Source organism: Panulirus ornatus, chromosome 52, assembly GCF_036320965.1.
Source record: "Panulirus ornatus isolate Po-2019 chromosome 52, ASM3632096v1, whole genome shotgun sequence".
NCBI classification, from domain to species: domain Eukaryota; kingdom Metazoa; phylum Arthropoda; class Malacostraca; order Decapoda; family Palinuridae; genus Panulirus; species Panulirus ornatus.
Window position 1 is genome coordinate 10,113,075 of NC_092275.1, and position 14,567 is coordinate 10,127,641.

At 39.9% G+C, this 14,567-nt stretch overlaps 1 long non-coding RNA gene across 1 annotated transcript; it reads left to right on the plus strand.

The window, feature by feature from the left end:
- Positions 1–386: 386 nt before the first annotated feature.
- Positions 387–13,326, plus strand: LOC139764974 (uncharacterized). The gene is made up of 5 exons (XR_011716533.1): positions 387–558; positions 5,381–5,653; positions 7,719–7,820; positions 11,355–11,446; positions 12,199–13,326. It is a non-coding gene; the product is annotated as an uncharacterized lncRNA (long non-coding RNA).
- The last annotated feature ends 1,241 nt before the right edge of the window (positions 13,327–14,567 follow it).

Genomic DNA, 14,567 nt, shown 5'->3' on the forward strand with positions numbered 1-14,567 from the left:
ACAGTAAACGGTAATAACAATGATTTAGTATGCAATTTCAACTAATTTACATAAACTTAGATGCATGCAAGTTTGTTTGGTCCATAAATAACTGATATACTCTGCTGGAACACAGCGAGAGGAAGAATTATTGTCTTATCTTAAGTTTTCCTCTCTGGCAACTTTCCACTGGTGAGTATATTACACTGAAATACACAGTAATACTTCAGATTGTCTCTTCTGGTTATTATTCTTGTCTTTCTTCCTCCTGCCCGCGCTGCATTACCATTCTTTGTAGTCACTGTTTATTCATTCTGCATATTCCACGCCTCTAATCAACTTTGATATCATATAGATCGACAGATTAAGATGTTTTATTCTTTCTTCATTAACTACAACAGTGAAATCATCGTTGCCATCATTCTCAATAAACAAGATGATAAAATACTGATGGAACCTGGACACCACATGACAATAACACCAGTTGTCATGTCGTCTTCACAACTCCTGATCACCACAGCTCTCAGTTCCTCGAGCATCGTAAGGTTACTGCCTTCCTTGACGCACCAGTAAGGTCTTGTAAGTACCTGTCACACACTCAGCTTCCTCGAAGTATTAACTCACAAGCCAATCATCTTAGAAACAAAGAGAATACCCAATATTTCCTTTTCACATTGAACACACTGACGATCACCCAAGCTCAGTGATAGTTTGCTGTGTGGTGTGGTGTGTAGTGTGTGGTGTGATGTGTAGTGTGTGGTGTGATGTGTAGTGTGTGGTGTGGTGTGATGTGGTGTATGGTGTGGTGTGTAGTGTGTGTTGTGGCGTAGTGTGGTGTGGTGTGTGATGTGGTGTGTCCTGTGGTGTGGTGTGAAGCAACACTGATATCTTCCAACTCTGGCATCTTCGTGATGGATGTAAAGAACTGTGTGCACACGTACCGTCTCACTACCTGTTTACTTACCTGTTCAACTGTAGGTCGTCTGTCTTGCCTACTTATCAACCGTAGTTGTACTTATCAACTTCCAGTGTACGTAGCTGTTTGATTGTAGATTATCTTCCTATTCTTTGTATTACTGTACATACATTTTCAGATGTAGAATAGCTGCTTGACTACCTTGTTTTTTTCGCTGTAGCCACGTTCCTTATTACCATTTTAACGAATTAATTCATGTTTATTTAACTATTGAAGTGTTGACTATCCTCTCATTCCCTTATGTGTCTCTAGACTGACAACTTATTTACTTATCTAAGTGTAAACTACCTCGTTATTTACCAATTCAAGTTTGAATCACCTTAATCAGTCGAAGATTGCCAGCCTGTTTACCTGCTTAACTATACACTACCCAATGTTTATTTGCCTCATTTTAAACTATTTGCTTCCTTTCGTGTGGAAGTTTAGGAAGGGTTACTTTCCTCCACGCATCACTGCAGTATGATAGACCAAATCAAGCTTAATTAATCTCTTTCTTAAAGTCGAAAATTAGGAACATGTTGGCCGCAGGAAGGAGAAGAAGTAGACCTTCTTGAGGCTTTGGTTGTGTTACGTGTTCAGGGCAGTGATTCGGCCAACTAGGGATTCGGAACCAGTGAAAAATGAAACTATGAGATCCTTGTTATACGGAGGGAGTGCTAGGAGGCGCTGATGTTGGAGCAGAACTTTCGTAGACGTTTCTTTTGTGTGTGTGTGTGTGTGTGTGTGTGTGTGCACTGGACAGAGAGGGAGTTCTACACTCGTGGGTGCCCATCTCTTGAACTTCACTATCGTAAGATATTTCAAACTTTGTCATGCTGTCCACATCCACTTTACTCAGTTTGTTTCGTTCGTCCACTGATCATGAACCATAACGTTACTTTTTGAAGATCTTTTCTCACGAGTTTCTTGTCTGCGTTCATGTCGTGACCTCTGACCCTTGACCAACGTCTGCCGAAGAACTATTCCCTCATGACGTCATCAAACTGATTCAAAAACTAATAGGTTGTGATGATGTCATTACTTACTCCTCTCTCTTCCATTATGGAGAGATTTATGGTAATGTATGTTCATTTGTGTGTGTGTGTATACCTGTTAGTATGCGCGTGTGTGTGTACAGTGTCACACACACACACACACACACACACACACTGATAATCCTCACCAGTTCGGCTGGCAAACATCACGAAGGCCAAACAGTCTATGAATTAATTGTCAGATCAGGAGAGCAGCCCAATAACAGCTTACGTATGTATGCCCGGCACACACTTAATGACTCCTGACAACTTAAATAATCGTTCATAATGCGTCAGTATCGCCAAACCTAACCTAACCTATAATGACCTACAATGACCTTTTAACCTTGGTCTAGTTGTGTACCCTCATGAAATCCATGGACGACAGAAGGCAATAGTCTGTGAAATTAGTTCATCTAATTTTTGGATAGAAATGATTTTAGTCGACTCGCAAATGAAAGTGAATTATAATAAGTTTACTTAATTCAACTACGTATAATTGATATCATCAAAATTTAAGATCATTTTCTACATTTCATTATTAATTTATTAATGTTTTTTCCACAGCTGCTTTTCCGGTTTCGGTCAGGTGACATCAGCAACTGACGAACAATATCTCCAACTGCATCATACCTAGCCTCTACCTGTCATGCATCATACCCACCCTCTACCTGTCATGCATCATACCCACCCTCTACCTGTCATGCATCATACCCACCCTCTACCTGCCATGCATCATACCCACCCTCTACCTGCCATGCATCATACCCACCCTCTACCTGCCATGCATCATACCCACCCTCTACCTGCCATGCATCATACCCACCCTCTACCTGCCATGCATCATACCCACCCTCTTCCTGCCATGCATCATACCCACCCTCTACCTATCATGCATCATACCCACCCTCTACCTGCCATGCATCATACCCACCCTCTACCCACCATGCATCATACCCACCCTCTACCTGTCATGCATCATACCCACCCTCTACCTGTCATGCATCATACCCACCCTCTACCTGCCATGCATCATACCCACCCTCTACCCACCATGCATCATACCCACCCTCTACCCACCATGCATCATACCCACCCTCTACCTGTCATGCATCATACCCACCCTCTACCTGTCATGCATCATACCCACCCTCTACCTGTCATGCATCATACCCACCCTCTACCTGTCATGCATCATACCCACCCTCTACCTGCCATGCATCATACCCACCCTCTTCCTGCCATGCATCATACCCACCCTCTACCTGCCATGCATCATACCCACCCTCTACCCACCATGCATCATACCCACCCTCTACCCACCATGCATCATACCCACCCTCTACCTGTCATGCATCATACCCACCCTCTACCTGCCATGCATCATACCCACCCTCTACCCACCATGCATCATACCCACCCTCTACCTGCCATGCATCATACCCACCCTCTACCTGCCATGCATCATACCCACCCTCTACCTGCCATGCATCATACCCACCCTCTTCCTGCCATGCATCATACCCACCCTCTACCTGTCATGCATCATACCCACCCTCTACCCACCATGCATCATACCCACCCTCTACCTGGCATGCATTATACCCACCCTCTACCCGCCATGCATCATACCCACCCTCTACCTGCCATGCATGATAAACTCAGACTAAAGCTCATCACACATGGACAAGCCCCACACACTATTCTGTGGTTCCCCCTGACTGCTTCATATGTCCTAGCTCAGCCCAGGGATAGCATTTGTCCCCAAATCGCTCCAATTCGTTCTATCCCATGACGCCTCTCACCCTCACAGTAATCATGTGATGCACCAGCTTGCCGAGTGTTGCATGGCCTAGCTAGTGGTGGGGGCGCACAAGCAGCCACCTCTCGGGAGCAAAAACCAAAATGATAACCGTGGGCAAGCGGGTCAAACCTGGAAGTTAGCCTAGCACAGTTTATAAGCCGGGCCGCATTCCACTCTGCCAAGTGAAGACGCAGACCTAGAACCACCCCAGAGGTGAGAGCAGCACTCCATACAAAGACGCCTCAATCCCTTGTATAAACGGAGCAACTGCTCGGAAGTATTGAAATTTGAGTTCGCTCTTTCTGTTGGCTGAATCTCTTCATACGTTGATACTTAGGGTTTAAGACCGTAGTGTGCTGCATCCCTCGAGTGAGTACGTCTGCAGGTCCGACCATGTTTCCCACTCCAAGACCAGACCTTCCCTCCCACTTGCAGGCTTCGACTCCCCTTCCTGCTTCCAGGCCAGATTTTCTCTCCCACTTGCAGGCTCGACCTTCCCTCCTTCGTCCGGGCCAGACCCCACCTCAAACACTTCCAGGCGTGACCTCGTTACCACTTATTTGCCAGTAAGAATCCCGGATGATTTATTGCCTAATATTTTCCCACATCTGACTCCGGGTTCACTGGCAGAGTGAGAGGAGTCGAAATGGTTTCGAGACATTCGAACACGTCATTAACTCACTAAGAAGTGCAGACGTAATTTCAGTGTTTATGTTAACAATGTTAATTTGACAAGTACTGGATTTTGTTCTTGTTCGGGTCGCTGCGTCAGGAGCGCTCACGGTATACGAGGCACTGGGCCAGGCAGGCGCACGTGCTCGCTGACGGTGTCAAGACTGTGTTCCGACTCGTGAAGCACTCCGCTCCTGGGAGGGTTATCGTGGGCTGTGTGGCTCAAGTGTGTGTCCTCCAGCCTACCCGTCTGTGTGTGTGAGGGCAAACAGCAGAAGTTTGTCTCGAGGAAAAAGTCGACCTTTCAAAAAACCTATTTGGTCGCCCGTATCATCCTCCACGTTGCATATGAGATTACATATATATATATATATATATATATATATATATATATATATATATATATATATATATATATATATACACACACTAGCTGGGGTGCCCGGCGATGCCTGGAAAAAAAATGGCTCTCAAGGGCAACGTACAGCAGCTTGAAACCTTGACTACATGTTGAACATCTTCCCCCAGTCTGGATCCTGTGGGTGCTACAGTAGTCTGTTGTTCCTGTTATTATCCTGACGTGCGTCAGACAAGACCCATCTACAGCGGGTATGAGGAAAATTCTCCTCCCAGACGTAAGCGACATGAGGAAATTACCGAGTAGGATCGAGAGCTCCACCTGCTTGTGCTTGTGCTTGTTTGGTCAGTTGTCCAGAGGATGGGACGAGCTGCTGTTTGTGTGGGGCAGGTGTACAAGGAACCAGGAACGCGTCCGTGAAGACACAGGCATCAGCTGTTCTTGTGATTTTACTTCGCTACATTCTAAAATCTCTTTTGTTTTGCAGTCGATGTTGATGGCTTTGTCGAATTTTTATGCCTCTAATCGAAGTGCAATATTAAGTCAGTTTTTACTAAAAGTGAAAATGTCTTTTTCAGATGATATAAAAAGAAAAGAAAGTAATTTTCTTACACTCAAGAATCCTGGATGAATATGTTCGAGGACCACAAGTGACCAGAGCAAGACGGATCGTTCGAACCCCACGTGGGCCTTGTGGACCCGAAATCGAAGCAGTTCTGGTGTGGTCTAAATTTGACTCTTCTGGTGAGGCGCTGCCTGAGGCAAGTGCCACCCAGGAAGGTCAGAGTTCAGAGAGAGGAGGTGGAAGGAAGAATGATTTATGAAGCACGTCTCGTGGGTGACTCGGAGAGGTATGTAGTGCATCTGCTGAGCCTCACACTTTCTCAAGGTACTTGGCTCTCGTTCCCTTACCGCTAATTGTCAGACCAGAGATGACTGGCTCGCTGGTGTGTGTGTGTGTGTGTGGGCACCAGCGGGGGTTGGACGGTTGAAGTGAGGGAAACAGACTCTTCGCTAACATGACTGCTGACGGAGGATCGCTTCATATGTTCCATTATGGCGGCCGGAAACACCTATAGAGAAAAAGCCGTTTTCAAAAAGTGCAGACATGACACAGGGCAATACCGTAGACTTTTGCTAACATGATTCTTAATCTAGTACTGCTTTCTGATTTATCTTGAGTTTTTGAGTGGCATGTTATGTGTTAAGGTAGGAAGATGTAAAAAAAATGAAATATGTACATGCGTATATATGTATATGTATGTATACGTTGAAATGTATAGGTATGTATATGTGCGTGAGTGAGCGTTTATGTATATACATGTGTATGTGGGTGGGTTGGGCCATTTTCTCGTCTGTTTCCTTGTGCTACGTCGCTAACGCGGGAGATAGCGACTAATTATAATAGTAATTATAATGATGATAATAATAATGATAATAATAATAATAATAATGATAATAATAATAATAATAATAATGATGATAATGATAATAGTAATAATAATAGTAATAATAATAATAATAATAATGATAAAGAAAAAAAGATATATATATATATATATATATATATATATATATATATATAGAGAGAGAGAGAGAGAGAGAGAGAGACTGGTCATGGTATGAATATTACAAGGGGTTCCCTGGGGCAAGACAACCAAGACATTGTGAGCAGAGGAGGATTAACCCTCCAATATTACCATTCAGCGGCATCAGATCCTGACCAGGACCGACTGAGCGGGTAGCCCAGACAAGGGAGACCCTCATAACTGTGTGTATGTATGTATGTATGTATGTAGGAACTGAGAAAACAATATGGTTTGCATGTCTGTAAACAGATGCTTCCTGAAGCACTGGGTTCAAGGCAGGAAGGTTACTCTCTCGAGTTACTGTTTGATGAGATTCGAGTCCACGATCTCTGGTCTGTTTGTACATAAGACGAAACAACAATATTTTGCAGGTTTTGATAAGTACACGTCTCACTTGGTGATGCAGGACTGTGAATGTAAAGTCAACATTTGCAAGGCAAAACAAGCTTTTGTCACAGCTGCGGAGATGCAAAGTTTTTCTCTCCACCAGCTGAGGAAGACAAAGAAATGTCTTTATGTATGTACAGGAAAACGTTGTAGCCTCACTTGCTGAGGAAGGAATGGCATTCTCCTCCAGATAATGAGGGAGGATAACCCTCGTCCACCAGGTGAACAGAGAAAATTATCTTCTCTCCACCAGATGAGAAGACGAGATGATCACTAGGGCGTCCACAGGTGCGACACATTCACTCGAATTACATCCGAGGCAACTGTCATGTAGGTCACCAGCGTGAGATGACGTCTATGGTGAACATAATCATGTGAATACATAGAATAGATTAATATGGGCATCCTCTGTTGATGATGAATAGTAATGACTTGATAGTAATATAACAAAGAATTAAATGGAACTATGAGAGCTATATCCAGTTTTACGTTATACCAAAATACTCGAGTTGAACGAGGCGTCTGTCATAACACCTGTTGGCACTGGGTGTTCCTAAACACTGTTCACAGTCAACCCAGCTGGTCAATAAATGGGTACCTACATATGCTAGGATATATATATATATATATATATATATATATATATATATATATATATATATATATATATATATATATATATATATATATATATATATACAATGCAGAGTTCATGATATGGCCTCGATAAGGCCTTTAGTTGCTCGTACCGTCTTACCTAGCTTTAAAACTTTTGATAATTGAAGATAGACAGATTCTTCTCAAAGGGTTTCGGTTAAGAGTGATACTGACTAGTCTCGGTATTTCATGACTTAAATCGTTGAATTCAAATCGTAATTTTTGAAGCAAATAAACAACAACACTCATGGTCTCTGTTCTGATCATTGAATATGTGTTTCAGATGGCAGTAGATGGATGTAGAATTGTTAAGGGAGTGTTTCAAGACGAGTTTGGAGGACCCACTGCCACCCACCTCCACACAGCTTCAGTGCGACGACTGCCGGTAAGGTGTCCGAACTCTGGTCTTGTATTGCTTTAAACCTCTTGTGTAATCACCTGTTAGTAATGTCTTGACTATATGGCACAGGTAGGGAGTCCTAATTTCCTGGGGTCCCATGTCTTGTTGAAGAATGATTAAAGCAGGCGACACATAGATACTCAATCAGTTACACTATTTTACAGTTACAGTTGCTTATGAACCAGTCAGTAAGGCAACTAGGAATTCTATTCATTTCCTGCATTCTTTCTGGAAATGCTAGCAATATACTATTACTTTTACAACGTATTTACTACTTTTGCCAGATATTTATTTACTGTTGAAATTAGATAGAGCAAGACAACTTTAGTATAGATACCCTTAAAATTTTGTTTTCTCTGATGACGTTAGATATGCTAGTTTTCTATGAGACAGCTATAGGAGTAAAGCAACTTATGAGCTTCATTTTTAGCACTATAGACTTCATAAATCTTGGTAATAGTTTTTATGTGAGACAAGTAATATTCGTAGTAGAGCATGAAACAAATAACGCAAACCATTACCATCAGGATTAACATTTTCACTGCTCTATTTCACTTTTGCTCCCAGCAATTTCCTAAAGATAATGAAATGTAGAGATTATTCATTAATTCCAAGATGTACTTTTAAGACAGATTTTTTTCTGTCATACACTTCTGTTGTACCAGAGAACTCTGATCGTACAGACAACTTTAGTTGTACCAGAAAACTTTGGCTGGACACACAACATTGGCTGTACCAAAAAACACTGACGTAATATCAATAGCCAGGCTCACAGAGTCTTATCAGAAGGATATAATGACCATAGATTGATTATATCAGACTAACATGAGAATATCATGAAAGACGAGAGAACCATTGTTGGTACACATGGTCAGCTAGACCTGCTTTACAATATCTCACAATCCCGTGGACAGATCTTTCACTATGATCCAGATGATGATCATGAGGAGATGCCCTGACCACGTCAATATAGAACATTTCTTCTACACTATAATGGAGTTCTGAACACGAGAACACACTTGTAAATCATACAGAAACGTAGATACGAAGAAATAAGGAAAAAATTCTTCAGCAACATGTTTGTGTACTCATAGAATCTACTACATCAGAACAAATTAAGCGGAACAAGCACTGTAGAATAAAAAAAAAAAATGTCACTAACACTGAGTAACAAGTCAGGGTCCAACAGTGTAAAGCTGCCTCTTCATGTGTACAAGTAGGTTGAAATAAACAGGTAATCATATACCCCGTTTTATTCTATTTAGAAGTCGGATCTATCTTTCAATTTCGCTTTTTCATCCTTGTTGAACTTTGTGATTTGATTCAAGTCTGAGAAAATCTAATCCTTTAACTTATTATTCAAATTTCCCCTTGACATGTATCTTAAAAACCTCCTAATTCGACTTTCATCTAAACAATCGTATGATATTTTTCATCGTCTGCTCTGTAATATTTCAATATGATTAAATTCTCCATTAAATCACTTCTGTTTATCCACTTTCATTGCAAAACCATTATAACGTCATATAAAAACTATTGTTTACAATTGTCCTTTAAAATACTATTAATATAATCTGAGGTTTAGGTCATTCATTCATTCTTCTCAAACATGTAAACTTATAAACCAATAACTCAAATCTTATTAAAAAATCACTGAGTAATTATAGTCCATAAAACCTTGCAATTGTAACACTCATCCGAATCTCAGTAATTGGACTTTTAGTTACGTATCGCCGTATAAACTTGCTTATTTAGCTAAAGTGACCTAAATATGATTTAATTACTCTATAACAACTTCTCTATATATCGCCATATTACATTTCATTCAGAAACCGCAAAAAGATTTTCGTCTTCCAGGTTTATTGACGTAAACAGTCGCCACAAATTCATTCAAACTTTCCATTTAAACTCATTCATGCTCTGACCCGTCCTGTCTAGCCGCTCATTCATAATCTGTCATTTAAATCTGTTTATGTAACTGTCCATTTAAATTCCGCCATTAAGGTTCATGAACCGCGTCAGTTAACTCGTCCAAATTTGTCATTGAAATATTTATAACTGTTACCTGTAAGTTTGTTTACGTTTCCTTGTTCAATTGACTTTTAGTTGGTTTATAAAGTTACTACAAACCAACCATTTAAACTCATTCACCGGCATCCATCATTTAAATTATCTCATTCATAAAAGCTCTTTAAATCTTTAAATAACGTAGTAAAATTACTCCATTTAAATTCCCTCATTCAAACCTTGGCTTTAATCTCGTTCATAAAATCCAGCGTACAACTTGTTTACTTACTACAACACTCATTTACGTCCTCATTTGAATACATGGTTTATAATGTCGCTTTTGATAAGGTAATTATTTTATTTATTTGTGTTTCATGTTCTACTAGAGTTGAGAGTATTTGGCTTTATATTGATAAAAGCGAAGAGGAAAACAGTAATGATAATTATGTGTACTCGGTCATTAACGTAGAATTTATGTCATTTCTTTACTAACTAGTAAAACTAATTTTTGTGATAATGATGTTTAGGTGTTGACTTAATGATTTATTAGATTAATTAATATTTCTTCCCAGTGCAATGTCCTACGGTGAAGTCTGCACACTTGAGTCGACCATATTATCTCCGTTTTAGCTAGGCTTCTCCTCGGTAGGTCAGAGGAAATAGAGTTAATTACACTTGACAGGACTGTTGTCTATGTTAGCATAACGTCAATCAAGTCTTCTAATTCGATAACATGTCATACTGAAGTTTTCCTATGTCATTTCAAAGTTTTTTTAGTTAGAATAATATTTGTGTGCTAAGCACATCTTGCTGTATTGGGGAAGGTGCAGCAGAGAATGCCATCATATATGGGATCACAATAAGACAGGTGATGACACACACAGGTGAGAAAGCTTACATTTATCTACTATGGAAAAGAGGAAAAGCTGAGTTGATCACAACCTTCAAGTTTTTAAGCTAGTTTGAAGTGAATAGCGAAAAGGTCTTTTGAAAGATGCAATATTGGAGCAACATGAGCTTGGAATTCATATTAAGCACGATCCTTATTAGAAAATATCTAATAAATAATTTTGTATCATAGGTAGGGGTTAAATGGTAATGATATGTTCATCATGGATAGCAGACTTAAGTTTAGAGTGGAATGATAGGAGTAGAGAAAGTTGGAAAGACAGTGCCTCTTAACTTCATCCTTGACTCCATACAAAAAGGTACAGTATTTACAGTTGTAACACAATTTGAAGTGGATTTCAACCTAATTATTATATACTGACATCATTATATATGAGAATATCAAAATCTATGAAGCTCCTGCATGCCTTGTTAAGTGCAAGAAATTGAACCTCATTTATCGAGTAGCTAACTCGATAAATTGTTATCCTTGTCAATTTATCACAATGTGCTTTCATCTATAAGAATAATTTTTGCCTATGAGAGGAGTAATGTATTACAGGAAATGTACAAAATATATCTTCATTCCTGTGTCTGGTATATAAAAATCATGCATTTTTGCAGGGAACCAAGTCTCCACAATTGCACCATAGGGTTTGACGTAGAAGGGACTGAACTGTTGTCTCTTCTTGATTTGACGGCTGTCAGAAGGAAAGGTGAGAGCTGTATTGTTGTATTTTCTGAGTTGTATTATCTGAGTTTAAGTTTTCATCCTTGTTTTTCAGAGTTTTATTCTTGATTTGGATATTTTCATTTCACTTTCCTTGATATTAAGAAGAGAAATTATTAAGAGCAATATGAGTATCTAGTTTGTATTCCTTTATAAAAGATGGGTATTCCATTCCACTTGAATATGAATGGTAAACTAGCTAAGCTCAGACTTACCAATGTAACAATGTTCAGGATGTAGACAGTGAAAAAAGTAATTGTGAAAATTTAAACCTTGTCTATCATAGGATGCTAGCAATCCGTATGATTTACTGAAAACTTGCAGTACAGATCAAGCATGTAATACCATCAATACAGTTGAGCCTAAAGATAGGCACACCAGTATCTTGGGAAGATAATATACTCATTTTTTCAATTAATAAGTAGAATAAGTATCATTGAAATTAGCATCTTTCTCTCATTTCCAAGGCTAGGTTTTATTTGGTTTCAACTAGTATATAGATAATCTATCGATTTAGGTCCTGCATACTATCTTAAGTGCAAGAAATTAAACCTCATTGAATTATTTGAGTAGTAAGTAGCTAACTCGATAAAATTTTTATACTTGTTGATTTATCACAATGAACTTTTAGCTAAAAGAATAATTTTTGTCTATGAAAGGAGTAAAGTATTACAGGAAATGTACAAAATATATCTACATTCCTATATCTGGTATTTAGAAATCATGCATTTTTTGCAGGGAACCAAGTCTCCATGATTGCACCATAGTGTTTGATGTAGAAGGGACTGAAGTGTTGTCTCTTCCTGATTTAATGGCTGGGAGAAAGGAAGGTGATAGCTGCATTATTATATTTTCCTTGTTTTTCAGAGTTTTAATCTCAAGTTGGAAATTTTCATCTCTTTCCATGATATTAAGGAGAGAAATTATAAAGAACAATATGAGGATCTAGTTTGTATTTCTTTATACAAGGTCGGTATTTCATTCTGTTTAAATATGAACTGTAAACTTGCTAAGCTTAGACTTACCAGTACAACAGTGTTCCAAATGTAGACTGAAAAAAGTAATTAATTGTAAATTTGAACCTTGTACACCTTAGGATGCTAGCATTTCTTATGATTTACTGAAAACTTGCACTACACATCATGCATGTAAAATCAACAGTAGAGTTGAGCCAAAAGATAGGCACACCAATATCTTGGAAAGATAATATATTCGTTTTTTCAATTAACAAGTAGAATAATTATCGTCAAAATTTGCATCTTCTCATTTCCAGGGCTAGGTTTTCTTTGGTTTCAATGTGGTTTCAAATTTAATTTGGTGAATCTAGGTTAGGGTACATCATTTATTTATTTTATTATACTTTGTCGCTGTCTCCCGCGTTTGCGAGGTAGCGCAAGGAAACAGACGAAAGAAATGGCCCAACCCCCCCCATACACATGTATATACATACGTCCACACACGCAAATATACATACCTACACAGCTTTCCATGGCTTACCCCAGACGCTTCACATGCCTTGATTCAATCCACTGACAGCACGTCAACCCCAGTATACCACATCGCTCCAATTCACTCTATTCCTTGCCCTCCTTTCACCCTCCTGCATGTTCAGGCCCCGATCACACAAAATCTTTTTCACTCCATCTTTCCACCTCCAATTTGGTCTCCCTCTTCTCCTTGTTCCCTCCACCTCCGACACATATATCCTCTTGGTCAATCTTTCCTCACTCATCCTCTCCATGTGCCCAAACCACTTCAAAACACCCTCTTCTGCTCTCTCAACCACGCTCTTTTTATTTCCACACATCTCTCTTACCCTTACGTTACTCACTCGATCAAACCACCTCACACCACACATTGTCCTCAAACATCTCATTTCCAGCACATCCATCCTCCTGCGCACAACTCTATCCATAGCCCACGCCTCGCAACCATACAACATTGTTGGAACCACTATTCCTTCAAACATACCCATTTTTGCTTTCCGAGATAATGTTCTCGACTTCCACACATTCTTCAAGGCCCCCAGAATTTTCGCCCCCTCCCCCACCCTATGATCCACTTCCGCTTCCATGGTTCCATCCGCTGCCAGATCCACTCCCAGATATCTAAAACACTTCACTTCCTCCAGTTTTTCTCCATTCAAACTCACCTCCCAATTGACTTGACCCTCAACCCTACTGTACCTAATAACCTTGCTCTTATTCACATTTACTCTTAACTTTCTTCTTCCACACACTTTACCAAACTCAGTCACCAGCTTCTGCAGTTTCTCACATGAATCAGCCACCAGCGCTGTATCATCAGCGAACAACAACTGACTCACTTCCCAAGCTCTCTCATCCCCAACAGACTTCATACTTGCCCCTCTTTCCAAAACTCTTTCCAAAACTCTTGCATTTACCTCCCTAACAACCCCATCCATAAACAAATTAAACAACCATGGAGACATCACACACCCCTGCCGCAAACCTACATTCACTGAGAACCAATCACTTTCCTCTCTTCCTACACGTACACATGCCTTACATCCTCGATAAAAACTTTTCACTGCTTCTAACAACTTTCCTCCCACACCATATATTCTTATGGGGTGTGTGATGTCTCCATGGTTGTTTAATTTGTTTATGGATAGGGTACATCATTTTTTTTTTTTTTTTTCATACTATTCGCCATTTCCCGCGATAGCGAGGTAGCGTTAAGAACAGAGGACTGGGCCTTTGAGGGAATATCCTCACCTGACCCCCTTCTCTGTTCCTTCTTTTGGAAGAAAAAAAAAAAAGAAAAACGAGAGGGAAGGATTTCCAGCCCCCCGCTCCCTTCCCTTTCAGTCGCCTTCTACGACACGCAGGGAATACGTGGGAAGTATTCTTTCTCCCCTATCCCCAGGGATACATCATATTTTGACTAATATATTAGATAATATAATGTATCAGTTTTCCTCTACATTGAAACTAGCATTGGAAAATGGCTACCTGTTTTGTTGCTATGCTGTCTGTCATACTCACAGTTATGATTTCTGAAATTCCTGCAAAACATCAGTGAAAGGGGCAAGTGGTGAATAATAACAGTTAGTAATGAAGTGAGTATTTTGAAGGTTTGCTGAA